A 15,190-nucleotide genomic window follows, 5' to 3' on the forward strand; every position below is an offset into this window, starting at 1 on the left:
TATAAACAATTAAATGAAGCGACTGTGCCGGCTATAGAACTGGTATCAGCAAAATTAACCTATTTTCAAGCAGCGTTGTCTCATAAACCGGTCATGTCAACACTTGAGCCACTTTAGCTTAACGGGCGGTGAGTTAACGTTACCTGCTAACGTACAGTGTGCCAAACACTGCACCTTGCTAATGCTAATGCTAACCGACACAACAAACGTTAAGCGTTAGCTCCATCAGGCTACTTTAACAGTGCCAAACTTACCGTGAAACTTTTACTGTCGGTACAATTAACTACTCCACGTAATAAATACAGTAGTTAGGAAACGCTGTAAACTTACCGAAAACAATCCACCAGAAAAACCGGAGTTTAAAAGTTCAAAATGGAGGAATGGGAATTACGGAGTTCCTTTGCCTCAAAAGTTTTCCTCCCTTTTCCTCCCCTCGCTGACTCAGAATAGTTGTACTCCTGACCTCACAATGTACTTCCCCTCGAAAGCTATCGAACACTAAGCACAAGAGCGGCTTCAAATGATCTTTAGCGGTTTAGTTACCTGAGAAGTTTCGGTTAAGATTGTTTCGATGTCGCAGACTATTGCCCAACAATGGATGAGGCAGAGGGGGGCTGGGGCGGTGACCGAGTTCCTGAACTTCCTGGCAGCGGGGCAGGGCAACCACAGGACACAGCAAGTCCGCAAAACAAGGAGGTGTTTTGGGCGTGGCACTGACTGTATGTGTCCATATATGGATTAATTACTGCTTCCATAAATCTAGTGCAGCTTCCACCAGGCCAGGCTGTGGGACGCAAGTTTCACCTTCTCAGTCTGAAGAAAAAAGTTGTCACTGGGAATGACGGGCCCTGGGGTGAGATAATGAGGGACCTGAATATGAAATTGTAGCAGCTTTTTTATGATCAGCAGGGGCGTAGCACCAAAGTCTATGCGTCAGGGGTCTTGATGGGCTGCTTCCTCTTTTTCTCTTGATCCATGTCTCTCCCACGCACCTTTTTTTTCCCAAAGTCAGTATGCTTTCTTTCTTTGTCCTTTTTTCTTTGTCCAATTTCCCTTTTTTGGGGAAAGACACAACAGTGTATGTTGGTGCTCCAGCAGCATGTAAGCAGTCATTCAGTCAGCTCTAGCTGCATTTAGAGACAAATCCTAGTGAATCCTTTTCGCCCTTAAGGAGTGAGAAGGGCCTCAGGCCGCAATCACACAGCAAGCATTTTGCAGGGTGCAAAACGTGAGGTGCACCGCTCTGCCTTTTAAAAAGAAATAAAAAATGAAATCCCACTAGTAAAAAAATGCTTGCTGTGTCTTTTTATTGTTGCAAGGCAACCACCACATCCAAGGGCGGAAATTCCATTTCATTGTTGGGGGGGACAATAACCAGAAATATTTGGGGGGGACCAACAAAGTTGCAGTCAAATTTACTGTTGTAACACATATAAATAGAACCAGCATGGTTAATGTTTAGAACAGCATCCCTTATCAATACTGTAGCCCATATATCAAGGTTTTTAATATGTTCAACCTGCATTACCAAGAATGACGAGTAAATGGCAATGTACATCAAATATGGGTGTCTTTTTTCTTATTACAAAGACTGAAAATCACAATAAAGATAGTTTCAGCTTGAATTTATCTTGTCATCATTGTTTATGTGGTCATTAAATAAGTGTCACTCATTTTATCTCTGCTACTATGCTACACAAGAATATAAATCTCTAAATAAATGCAAGTTTATAGGCAGAATAAATCCTTCAATGAACAACCCCACCAAATCAAACAAAAATATTTTACACAAAACATGTTTTGTTTTTTTGGTGGCTTCTCTCAAAACAAATTGAGTAATTATGGCTCTGAATGTAGGACAACTTAAATATGCTGTTTGTATGACTGCTACATTCACACTGAAGATTCAACTGCAAGGTAATGAAGTGAACAAAACGCTGTCTGGTTACAACTGGTAACATGTTTTATTCTGTTGAACAGTAAAAGTAAATAAAGGTGTCCGACATGTCTCTTGTTTTAAGTGAACTTTTGCAAAGTAGTTACTTACTGGAGCTCATGGACCAAACCATTGTGAGGCAGATGTGGGGGAAGGATGCAATGTTTTTATAGTTCTAAATGCATTGTGGTGCGTATATAGTTGGCACAAGTGCTTTCAGTTTTTATCATTATTCATTCATTCATTCATTCATCTTCTAACCGCTTCATCCTCTTGAGGGTCGCGGGGGGGGCTGGAGCCTATCCCAGCTGACATTGGGCGAGAGGTAGGGTACACCCTGGACAGGTCACCAGACTATCACAGGGCTGACACATAGAGACAGACAACCACTCACGCTCACGCTCACATTCACACCTACGGACAATTTAGAGTTATCAATTAACCTAATCCCCAATCTGCATGTCTTTGGACTGTGGGAGGAAGCCGGAGTGCCCGGAGAGAACCCACGCTGACACGGGGAGAACATGCAAACTCCGCACAGAAGGGCTCCCACACCCGGGATCGAACCGGGAACCCTCTTGCTGTGAGGCGACAGTGCTAACCACCACACCACCATGCTGCCCTTTTTTATCATTATATAGTTTAAAATTGTATAGTTTCCTCAAATGATATACTGGGGGCAGACAATTCCCCGTTTTTTCAAAGAAGCGGGGGTCTGGACCCCCTGTCCCCCTCGGGATTTCCGCCTATGACCCCATCACATCCTTATACTTACCTTCCCATGTAATAAATCTGTTTTTTGTTTGTTTGTTTGTTTGTTTGTTTGTTTGCTTTTCACATGCAGAGGGTACTTGCTCTAGAGGCTGTCAGCAAATACTTTGTTGGGCATAGGGAAACAGACACCCTAAAAAAGAGGGTGGATCAAGGGGAGTACCACCGGTCCAGGAGCTTCGCCTTGATGATTGCCGTTTCCAGGCGTATTTTAGGATGACTCAGGGGCAGTTTGACAACCTGCTGTCTATCGTCAGGCTGTATAGCTCTGGGTATCCTGCAGCTGTTACCCCTAGTTTCTCCTCCATTGTTTCCCAACTGTAAATTTGTTGTCGTGACCACCACAGAAGGCCCACCTCTCAAATCATTTGATTGGACAATGGGAAAAAAAACATGATGAAAAAAAGAGATTACATGGGCCTCTTTTCTGCTCTGAGTTGATTTTTTTTCAACTCAAGGACTTCAGAGTTCTCCGGCACAAACACCAGGCGCCTAGAATGCAGAAACACAACGAAAAAAACGGCAAGCAAAAAGCTTCTTTCTCATTAAAACAATTACAAAAAGCTGCCTCCAGCTGCTAAAACACTTTCTGTGTGATCAGGGCCTCAGACAGCTTCCACTAATTTATACGAAGTTCAGTCTTTTGACTTATTATTCAACCGATTTTAATGTAGTTATGGCACTAATTACTTAGAGATAAAAAAAACAACTTTTCATTCCAGCCTTTTTGAGGCTCCTCCTCCCATTGGAGTCCTAGGTAATCAGTCCCTCTCTTCTCCCCACTACGACACCCCTTGTGATCAGGTTATTTTGGAATATGTCCATGCAAATTTAACATAAAAGTTTTGAAATAATTTTTTCTACACTTCTGGTCCCTAGTGAGTTGGCTAGCTCATTTAATTCCTAATGGCAGCAATTAACATGGTTTCTAGCTACTTATTCATGACAGAGGAAACTGGTGTTTGATCCAGGACTCTTCTTAGGTAATTTTAACAAGGCAACATACAAAGTACCATATTTCCGTCTTGTAAATCATTTCATGGTTAGGGATTTTAATTCTTCTCTGTTGTAGGGAATTTAATTGCGCCTTTGTCACTTCTCTTCAGTTTTCTAATACTGTCCAGCTGTAGCATGTCAAAACCCGCGACCCAAATTAATCAAAAACTGATCCCATTATTCCACCCTTGGAATAATGGGATCATTCATAATATGCTCTAACCCCCATAGCACACTATTTTTTTGTTCACTACAATAAAAATGATTTAGGTGCAGGGTTTCATTCTCAAGTGACATGTTGTCTATCCACTTGGGGAGAATATTACTTTTTGTCTATTACTAAATCTTCTCAAATCAATGCGACAGTAATCCTCAAAGTGTTTTTCCTCCACGTACACTTATTTGGCAGAATAGGTGACATATTTTGTAAATGGTAGACCTGTCACCTTATTTTCTTGTTTGTCTATTCAAAGTCAAAGCCTCGTCTTTTAAGGTGTCAGATGTGTCAGATTTAAAACTATTTGGTAGTGCACAGTCTGTTTTTATTGCTGCCATATTGTGTGTTCCCTTTGTTTGCTCTCTTTTGGTTTGTCAAAAAATAAATAAATCAGAGCAGCTTCTCTGAAATAATATACTACTGCACACACCCCATGCCTATCATTAATTTAAAGATTTGTTTTTAAAGTCACTGGGTTCAAATGTTGGATAAACAAATTCAGCTGAAGACCCCAGAGGAAGACGGTGTCATGTCACCTGACACGGCATCAGGTGCACGCACACACACAATGAGCAGGTTGTACCTTGGCTTTCTCATATTTTATTAATATATAATAAACACCCATCTACCGCAGCACTGACATTTCGGATGCGACTTTTATTCAGATCGCCCGAGATGGCATGCAGATGGCACACATTTTACAATTTCAAGGTCAAGAAAAACTATATAAGCTATGATCAGTATGCAGATGTCACACTTTTATGGTTTGTTGCAGCTGTGACTGATAACATTGAGATATTTGATAAACATATTCAAGAGCCAAGTATTTTGGTTCAGGCCTAATGAAGTGTGAAAGCCATAAATAGATTATCTAAAGAGACCAGGTGCCACCCCTCCCGCCTCACTTTTCCACCTTACACACACACACACACACACACACACACACACACATTGGATACCCTGTCCCTTTAAACTGTGGTAGCATGCTAATAGATTTTACCTCATGGTCGTATAGAGTGACTGGAAGGAGTCTGCCAGTTGGTAATTTAGTAATTAAGTTTTTCAGCCTGCATCCTTTTAGCACCTTTCCATTAGTGTGTGTGTGTGTGTGTGTGTGTGTGTGTGTGTGTGTGTGTGTGTGTGTGTGTGTGTGCTGGGTAAACCTCATTGGCTTGAGATAAGTGTATTTACAAAAGAAAATATATAATCAAATATACCAAAGCAATGCAAGCTGATAGGTCATAACTCCAATTATATATGTAGGGAAAAATACAAAGAAAAAGAGGAGACAGTCATCTGCAATTCAAGGAGGTGGCCACAAAGAACATTACAAACAACAATGGTGTTTTGTTCTGCAGGCAAGTACAACTAACACACTTCTATTTGTTGGCTGGAGTAGGTGTTAATTAAGAAGCTCCACCAGTGCAGCATGAATTACAGTCCTGAAGAGAATGAGCTTACAAATGTACTCACAAAGCTCTTAATAAAGGCCTCAGAATATAATTATCTTCTGGAAAGACACTCCTGAATATTTTTTTTTTGTGTGCACAATAATAATTTGCCAAGTAATTGTTTTCTCCATAGAGTTTTGACCATGCCGAAACTGAAGGGTCATGCATTAAATAGGCATAATAAGTTCCTGCAAACTGAGATATATCAGTGAACTATCTTGTGCGTGATATTAATTTCAGTCAGACACAGGAGGACCTGCCACTTACGTAGTGTGGCAGAGATTTGTTTATCCAATTAATACTCGGTTGTGCAGAGGGATTAGATGTGGTGCAGTTGCGTGCTTGAATGATGAATGTTTGTCCAAGTAACAGCTTGCTGGGAGGACAAGTTTGGGGTGTCCTTGAACTTCAATCTTTTTGTACCTGTTGGGCCCGACAAATGATAAGAGCACAGCATGCTATAAATAATTCCTTCTCATTAAGAGGAAGTGCACATGTTTGTCACACACTGAATGTATAATTGAGCACATGCAAATCTGTAGCACCACTGTGGCACGATGGTGGATCGAAAAAGTAGAAAAGGCATTTTTATATTTGTAATCATGATATTATGCTCCAGAATATAGAAAGAATACGTTTTATGTTATTAATGTTTTTTTCTGAGCTCTGTGCTTAGCAATACCATAGATTAGTTTTACATTTCTATTCAGGAGAGACAATGTCTTATCAAATGGCAGTCCTGGCACTGCTCCATGCTGATAAGAGAAACACTCGTGATTGCAGCCACAGGTGAGCTTCTTCATAATTGTGTTATCTATTGTTTTGCAGACATGGAAATTACTGTACATCATAGCTTCCTGTCAGTGCAGCTACTCATACTTTGACATTGACTGAATCGGAAGCTCCCTCACCGAAGGAGGATTTTGTTTCCTGACATAACGAACACAGCGACTTTCAGTCTGCCCACATTCACCTGACTCATCCTGACAGCTGTCCATGGAGCTGCATGATGTCATCTGCAGGCTCTCCCTTCCCCGAGTAAGACCTTGTACCTCCGTGATTAGCAATGAGTGTGGTGCAATGTAGGCGTCACTCTCCCACTGCAATGCCCAAGGGGTGGAGAGGAGAGTCAACAGTAGCACTAATGATTATCCTCAATGGCAGTTGTTCACTGTGACTTTCTGGCAGAGGTGAAAAGAAACATACATTATCGCATTGAATTAACAAAAAGTCCCATGGGAGGACGTATCAGACATGTCTAGAGGTAGATGTTGGGACAGTGATGTCATGGTCTCGGAAGGCAGCCTTGCTATCTGATTGGAGCATTGAGAAGGTCGCAGCTCTCATGACTCAACTGCTACTAACCCTTCGTCACCAGTCTGTTGAGCTCCACCTGCTGGTTTAGAGTGTGGTATTGGGCTGCTGCCTTCTGCTCTGGTGTAGTGCCTCTGCTCAGCTTTAGAAGGGGCAGGAAGTGAAGGAATGACATGCTTCTGTGCTTGTTGTGGGACCACTGAGACACATTCGATAGCAAACCATTTCCCTCAGATGGTCTGCTTTTACCTTTGAAACTTAGATCTTAAGTGCCCATCTGAAGCTTTGTATTTAGTCTGAGAGGGGCCCTCAAAGTCAAACAAGTGTTTGTTGCAGAGCAAGAGCTCCACTTGAGGAGGTGATGTTGACTTCTCTGGGAAACTGTTGACAGTATTAAAACAAGTGATTTGCTTTTACTGCTCTCCCTGCAGCTCTTTTTTGTGATCACATTACCTTTGTTCCTGGATATGTTTCACAGATGGGGAGACAATAGCATGTTCATAATCATTTTTACACAATCAATGATTACTGACTGAAAACGCAATTACCAGCAAACCACCGGCTGAAAACACACTCGTCACTCACAGTGCACACACTATTCCAGAAATCTTTTTTTATTCCAATCTTCTCCAGGGAGCGACTGCCCTAATTTCGTGCTTTCCAAATGGGATTCAAGCTAAAAGGAAGGTGAAGAATGTGGAGGAAGCCACAAAATGAAACATAATGCATTTCAAAGCTGTAATGAGTTACAGGTTCAGACACCATCAAAAGCTTTTAAACCAAATGGCTGCATGCTTTAGATATACAGTATACAGTGTACGCTTTGTTGTTGCAAGCACTAAACATGCACAAGGCCACAAAATTACTCATATTGAAGACCTGAAGAAAGCATATGTAACATCAGATGGTGCATTACTGTATGGCTTTCATTTTTTAAACAAGGAGCTCCGAGGACACCTGAGTGCCACATAGGCTTTAAAAAAATCTGTAACTTTTGATAGCTAAGTGCAATTTCTATACACAGAATCTACACATGTAGATATAAATGTCACGGCTGGGCTTTTATTTGTTAAAGAAAATATTATATCATTATATATCCTATACCAAGGACACATCTTTAAGTGAAATAATTGGTATGGAAATAGAATAAAATAAAATGCATAGAAGGATTTAGAAAGTAAGACTTCTTTGAGGTTTCAAAACTAATTATGCCTATAAAAGAACCACTGTAGCCTTAGGTTCCTAATTAGAGCACTACAAACCAGCCTAAAGAAGAAAATATAATTTTGGAGATAGTTTTGGATTTGGGGGGAAAAAAATCAGTGAGTTCTTGATCTCGAGACTTGTAACAAATCTGTGTTCATGATTCAAATACTACTGAAGCCTGAAAATAACATTTTACAGCATATATGGAGGGTTTTTTTATACGTTGAATCAAAGCATGTTTCTTCCTTTGGGTTCAGTGGGTAGGATTTTGGTGTATCTATTGCACAGTTAAAACAAACCTATAGAATCTACACAATAAATATGAGGTAACAATTAAGTAGATTTAGATTTTATCTCATGTCTTGAGTACCTAAATTTTACAGCTATGAGACACTAAAACTTATTAGGTAAAGACAGAAGAATACCTAACATTTTTCAACACATTAAACAACTGATTACTCATAAAAAGTGAGTAATATTAAGTCTTGGTCCCAGACGGTCGGTGGATTCAAACCACAATTATACTCATTCATTCATTTTACGTATCCTGTTAAGGGTCATGGGTCTCACCCTATACCAGCTGTCATCGGGCAAGAGGCGGGGTTCACCCTAGACATGTTGCCAGGGCTGACACATAGAGACAAACAACCAATCACACCTACAGCCAATTTAGATTGGACTGCGCAAAAAAGCCGGAGTAGCTGGGGAAAACCCATGCTCACATGGGGAGAACATGCAAACCACACCCCGGGTTCAAACTAGGAACCTTCTTGCTGCGAGGCAACAATGCTAACCACTGTACCATCGTGCTGTCCTTTCTGTAACCGCTTATCTTGCGAGTGTGCTGGAGCCTTTACCAGCTGACATTGGGCGACTGCTCACACTATACTCAACTGATTAGTTTGTGTCTTCTGAGAAACAGCGGCCCAAGAAAAGAATGCATTGTTTCAATGGAGCTCAACACTCCAGTCCCATAAATGAACCTGACTTTTGCCTTGCTGCCTGGCCGCTGACACATGTGCACATAGCAGTGCATGGATTATGCAAAGCATATTTTCTGATTTTTTCATGTTGCAGTTGAGTTGGTTTAATTCACACATTATAAATTATTGATCTTGCTTACTAATATACTTAATTAAAATTTAAATAATATGCATGGATTTTATTTACTACCCTCCAACCCCCACCCCCCCCCCACCCCCCCCCACCCCTTTTTTTTTTTTTTTTACAGTGTGTCAGAAATGGAATATAACACTCATAACTACGTTTTCATTAGTAATCACCTGAAAATAAGAATTGTGGTGTTTTTGTTACTTAAAACGAGTTGTTTATATCTACGTACTCTTCCAATGAGTCTGCCATGTTGCTCTGCAGTAACCCAGAAGAGACAAACCACTGGCTCTAGAAATTTGAGTTGGTGTGGTGGTGTGATGTCAATCACATACTGTATAATAAAGATGGACGGCATGACAGCTCCTCAAAAGTGAAGCCAAAACATCTCAATCACCCCCTGGTGACTGGCTGCAGTACAGGTCTTCAGCCTTCAACATGGGCCAAACTAAAAAAAATCAAAGTACACGTCATGTATTTTTCTGAAATTTATTCACAAATATTTTTTGGTTTCAGTCATTTCAGGTTGTTCTCATCAAACTAATGTATGTTCAAGTGTTCCTTTGTTTGTCATAAGTTTGGTTTTAATTAGTTATTCGACACTGTATAAAGGCTAGCAATGTGTCAATCAATGTGCTCCTGATCAATGACGTTCCTCGTAATTGGTCCAACAGTTGTACAGGCAGGAACTTGATACCTTAGAGATCGCTAATGCGCAGACTCTGGCTCCAAATTACGTCACCAGTGAATATCTGGGATGTGTTTTGGCTTCATTGTTTTTTACAGTGGGAGATAGTGGAGACGTCCATCTTTATAAACACTCATTGTTTGCAATCTGCAACCTCACCCCTAGATGTCACTAACTCTTACACATTAGACATTTAAGTCTATGTTTATCATGTGTGTGACATTGTCAGTATTTTGAGCATCAGAATCTTTTTGATCAGTTTTTGAGTATATTCTACCTCACTGAAAATAATGTGACTTGAGTCAGACTATAGTAGGAGAACACTAAACGGTACATGGTGCTGCCTGTCCATATCAAAGGCTCCACAGGAAACAATAAAAGAATTCGTCAGCTAATTTCCAGAGGAATTTTACAACACTACTAGGTAGTCTTTTCCCAGATAAATAGTAGGAATGACCCAGGCAGTCTTGTGGCAAATTGGAAATTGAACCCAGCATGTGATAGACACGACTTCCAAGAGGGGGAAATGACCTTTCAATATTAATGATGCAGAGAGCCATGACATCATCAGGACCTGTTTGGGTCCATGTGATTCAAAGGAAATGAATAGATGCGACTGTATGAAAGTACCAGCTCACCCACAGCCCCATTTACGCCATATTTACTTTAATAAAAACGTATCAAACCAACTACCACGCTCTAGGCTTGAGTCACTCTTTATTGAATGCAGCAGCAGAAGTGTAGTAATTCAATGAGCACATCCTCCCACTCTCCACACAGCTGATGATGTCTTGTTGAAATGCAGTATTTTTTTTCTTCTTTTCTCCAGCTCAAGCAGAACTGATGCCCCTAAACATGAGTTTGTTTACTGGCTTGGTTAGAAAATATACCTCACACAATGTACAGAATTTTCCAGACATAACAAATGCAATCACCTTCACAGAACCACATCCATTTTTTGTTTGTTTTTTCAGTCGACAAAACAGCGGAAAAAGGGGGGAAGTAATGTTGCTCTTTCTGTGTACTCGGCCGAGCCTTGTTTTTGATACAGTGCAAAGCATGGGTCATTGAAAGCATAAAATTCTCACACATCACAGAAAATGCAGCAAGGGAAAGCGATGCTCTGTCGGTCTGACATTGATTCTTTCCGATGTAAGGACTCCTGGTGGGGAGGATGTCAACAGTATCATCGTATATTTGTGGCTCCCATCTTGAGCTGTTGTCAGTCACTCTCACCTGATGTGCTACTGTGATTTGAATGGATAATGAGCTGTAGAAGTTTTTAGCAGCACCTGAGAGCAGCAAAAGGCATCTCCCCCCACATTCAGGGCTTTAAAATTCAAGATGCATTTCTTGCAAAGATAGCTGTGTTTTGAATAATGAATAGGAGATTGAAGAAGAGCTGAGCCACTCATATGCAAAAATCTTGTACAAAATAAAAAATACACAAACTACAAATGCAACTGAAGTGATTATCCATTGAATGTTTAACGCGCCTAACATTTCCCAATACCAACATGGTAAACAGCAGTTTTTATTTCTCCAAGAGTACTTACAAACCTGAAGGGAATTCAGTCATCGTCACAGCGAGATGCATAATTACCCATAAATTATCCAGATTGATATTCCTTACTCTCCACTGTAAATTCAATATACCTGCAAGTGAAAACATCAGTTTGGAGAAGCAGCGGCACACATAAACACAGCAGGTCTGTGCTGCAGTTTGCTAACAAACCAACAATGCTTACTTGGGAGTGTGTGGTTGCTGTGAACCTGCTTGCTGATGGCTCTGAGGAGTGAGATGCAATGTTGAAATACTGCTGGACCAGACAGCAATAAACGCCCAGTCGTTGCCAGGGTCCACCACAGTAAACAATCGCTGGGTATCTGTCAGCTGGATGTCTAATCAATCATGGGGATGTGTCCACTTTAATGCACTGTCAAGGGAGGTTTATGGATTTCTATTTTGACACGTCAATGTTGCCAATAACAGGGAATCCCATGCGTCTATTATCAAAATTTCATGATATTTCATATGAGGAGATAAATTCTGTTGTAGCATAAAATCAATGGGCAGATTTCTTCGACTGGACAATTTTAATTCACTAATGTCGAACACCAGATTGCCTCATCCAAGCATGCAAGTCAATAGGAGTTTGTTCATTCAACACTTATTTTCATTGTTAATTAATGTACCTCTACTACTATCTTAATTAAACATTTGGTATAGGCAGCAAAAAGCAAATCCTAAAGCTATTCAGTTTACTATCACAGAAGACAAAGAAAAAGAGACCAAAAAAAGAAATAACAGCAAATATTGAGAAGCTGGATTCAGATTCAAATTTGCTTAAACTTTAATGATTAATTCGTTATCAAAGTTGCAGATTTGTCGACTAATTGACTCAGCTCTAAGGCAAACTGTACACAGCACACAGCTATGGAGTCACGGTGGCGTCAGTAATTTACAGAGACACTTTAAATAATTGATATTTTTAATGCTAACAATGTATCAAATGAAATGTGAAAACAATGCTTCATTGTGAGAGGGGTTGTTCATAGTGATGAATCTGCAGAGAATTATCACCTGAATGTGCAGCTCCTCTCAGCTTTATAGAGTTTTATAATGACTTTCAGCTCATTGTTTAGCTGTTCGGCCTGCTGCTTTACTGTTTCGGTTCACTGTCACTGCTCTGATAACGTTGCTTACAGCCGCAGCAGCTTTTTTTCAACACAAAGCTCTTAAACTGGCTGTATACTTCCTGCTCAGAATCAAGGCTATTAAATGAAGACTGGGACACGGTCTCTTACCCAGTGGCAATGGGATCTATGTGGTATGACACATCAACACATTCTCACTCCGACGTCGTCACATATTGACATTTTGGTCATGGACTTTCCATGTCCACATATGATGCGCAAGGTACCCTGGGTGCGTTGATAGTTGACCTTCTGGGACACCATGTCAAGATATACTTCCGTTTTCATAGGGACTTTACCGTTAACATACAGTCTCTTTCAAAATAAACAACACTGCGAATTGACTTTTTTTTTCCGTCAACAACAAACACACGTGGTTAGATTTAGGCAACAAAAACTGGTGGTTAGGCTTAGGAAAAAAGAACAGGGTTTTGCTTTCGAATCTTATGGGAGGCGAACGTTGCTCTCTTGGGTGAAAGTCTGTCACCCTCCCACCTGCCTCACATGGATTTTTGTTGCCTTAACTTTTGTCCTTGTCCCACCGTGTTTACCCCTGACGCAGCCGAACGCTGTTAAACAAGCCCAAGTGCCGGATTTCGATGAGTTCGGTGTGAGACCGGGCTTCACACATACACAACGTAGTTGGAGCTGTGATATTGGAAGGTTACAGCTGACGGCGCGAGAAATAAGTGTCCTCTCAGGTGCTCTTTCGGTGCCCTGACAGAACTTTTTAGGTATGTGCTTGAATAGTTGGCAGCTGATACACAATAGAACATTTTCAAACAGTAAACATTTGTTTATGGTTCTTTATTAAAGATCTATTCAGTAATTGCAGAATTGTAATTCTCACCCATATTTTATTTTCCACATGAAAAATACTTGGACCCAAGGACGACTGCAGACGCCATAGTGAAACGAATCAATCATCCCCATATTCTGTGAACGTGATCCAGCTATTGAGCCTTTCAGCAAGTGCAGACCAGACTTAACTGTGCATGTGTTGCACCCCAGTGATATGACATGACAGGACGCCATGACTTCTCCTGTTTTAAGTGTCTTTGCTCAGGATCAACCTGCAGACAGACACAGTTAGCAACCACCTGGTAAACACAGTGAACCGTTTTTGGTACCATGTAAAATGCCTTTGAGTATCTTAAAAAGCGCTATAAAAATTAAAAAGTATTATTATAATTATTATTATTTAGCAGCTCAAGAACCAGATATTTCCCTCAGTAGCTGGTAGGGACCAAACCCAGAGCTAAAAGAGAGTGAAAATTAGACTTACATTCATCAGCTTGCCAGAAACAGGACTCCAGGTTTACAACATCAGCTTAAAAAACATGTCAGTGTTGTGTTCACAACTTGTAATTTAATGTTCACTCCATGGACTAAGATGAGGAGGAAAATGAATACAGCAAATACAAACACTTCTCAACAGTTGAAAATATAGCAAAGCAAAACCAGTATTGTATTATCTGTAAGACCATATTTGTTATACAAAACACAAAAAGTCAAATGTTGATAGACACCATCTGCATTAATGTCACATCTCTAATATTTAGCTCAGTGTGCAAATCTGAACATAATTCAGATGTCTAGCATAGGTTAAATGCCAAGGTCTTAACACTGATAAACTGTAATAATTTGTCCGGTAATTAGGGGTGTTGCAAAATGACATTTCATTTAGTGACCTTTTATTGTAAAGTCCTTTAATTACACTTGGATGTGTACAAACGACCTAAACTGAAAGACAAGGATTAATGTCCAGAAAAAAAAGATCACACCCTGTCAGTTTACATTTTGTGTGACAGAGCTGACATCCACTCCGTGGCAGAACATCCACAGTAGGATAAAGTACATGGCAGCGAAAACTAATCCCAGGGTTAAACTATGGTTGACTGTAGCACTGACATTTCTTTGAAGACCGACAAAGACAAGACAAAGTGATAATAAAAGAAACTGTCACATTGCAATTTCATTGGGGAAAGAACTATTGTAGCTCCATTTAACATACCAAGGTTATCTAGTGACAGGAGACAAGCCTGAAAAAATACTGTGACAAATATAATGCAACTTATCCAAAAATGTGTCCGCTCTTAAGTATAATGAAACCATTAAGCATGAAGCATGAAAAGATGAGAATAACAAGTGGAAGGAGAAGAATGACCCAGCTGTGTTTTTCCAGAATCGGAGTGGGGGAAATGGGTTTGAAGGGGCTGAATAAAAGGAGAACGCAAAGTAAGGGATGATCCTAGTTAAGGAGAGGCAGTGATCAAAGCACAGGAATATGTAAAGAATCTGAGGCCGGCCCGGGTGTTGCAGCATCAGGTCCCCCATTGCGTGCATGTCAAAGAGCTTTGGTTGGCCCCTTTCTCACATGCACGACCACAGTCTGCACCTTCGACTCATTTCTTGCTGATTGCTCAGCTTCATTTCACTGATTGTGGTAAATGTTTCATACACTATTGGAGAGGGTATGCCCACAAGGAGAGCTTCCTTATGAAAAATTTATCCCAACAGATGTCTAGGTCTGCCTCCCCTGCCACATAACGCTCGTCTAAGCCAACAGAGAATTGATTAGAAAGCTATCTATTCTCACTGTGAACACAAACTCTTCAAATGCTGCCTTGCATTCAGTTGCATTTGTAGAACATAATTGCAAATCAGTAATATTAAAGTTACAGAGCCACTAAGTTGCAAAATCATAAATTGGGCTGGAATAATGCATATGTCTGTCCCTCCAGGATTTCGGCAGCTTTTTTTTGGGGTTGCCTGATTTCATAGCAGCTTTTCTGAAAACCGGC

General features: G+C 40.5%; 1 protein-coding gene across 2 annotated transcripts in view; it reads right to left on the reverse strand.

Moving 5' to 3' along the window:
• Nucleotides 1–665, reverse strand: part of ctnna1 (catenin (cadherin-associated protein), alpha 1) — an 87,138-nt gene extending 86,473 nt beyond the window's left edge. The window contains exon 1 of one of the 2 annotated variants that reach the window (XM_050041773.1): nucleotides 544–665. The gene's annotated coding sequence lies outside the window, so the exon portion shown is untranslated. Of the gene's footprint in view, nucleotides 1–330 lie in introns of both variants that reach the window. The other variant, XM_050041772.1, reaches the window with a different exon arrangement.
• Between the last annotated feature and the right edge of the window lie 14,525 nt (nucleotides 666–15,190).

The sequence above is a fragment of the Epinephelus moara genome, chromosome 4 (assembly GCF_006386435.1).
Source record: "Epinephelus moara isolate mb chromosome 4, YSFRI_EMoa_1.0, whole genome shotgun sequence".
Lineage (NCBI taxonomy): Eukaryota > Metazoa > Chordata > Actinopteri > Perciformes > Serranidae > Epinephelus > Epinephelus moara.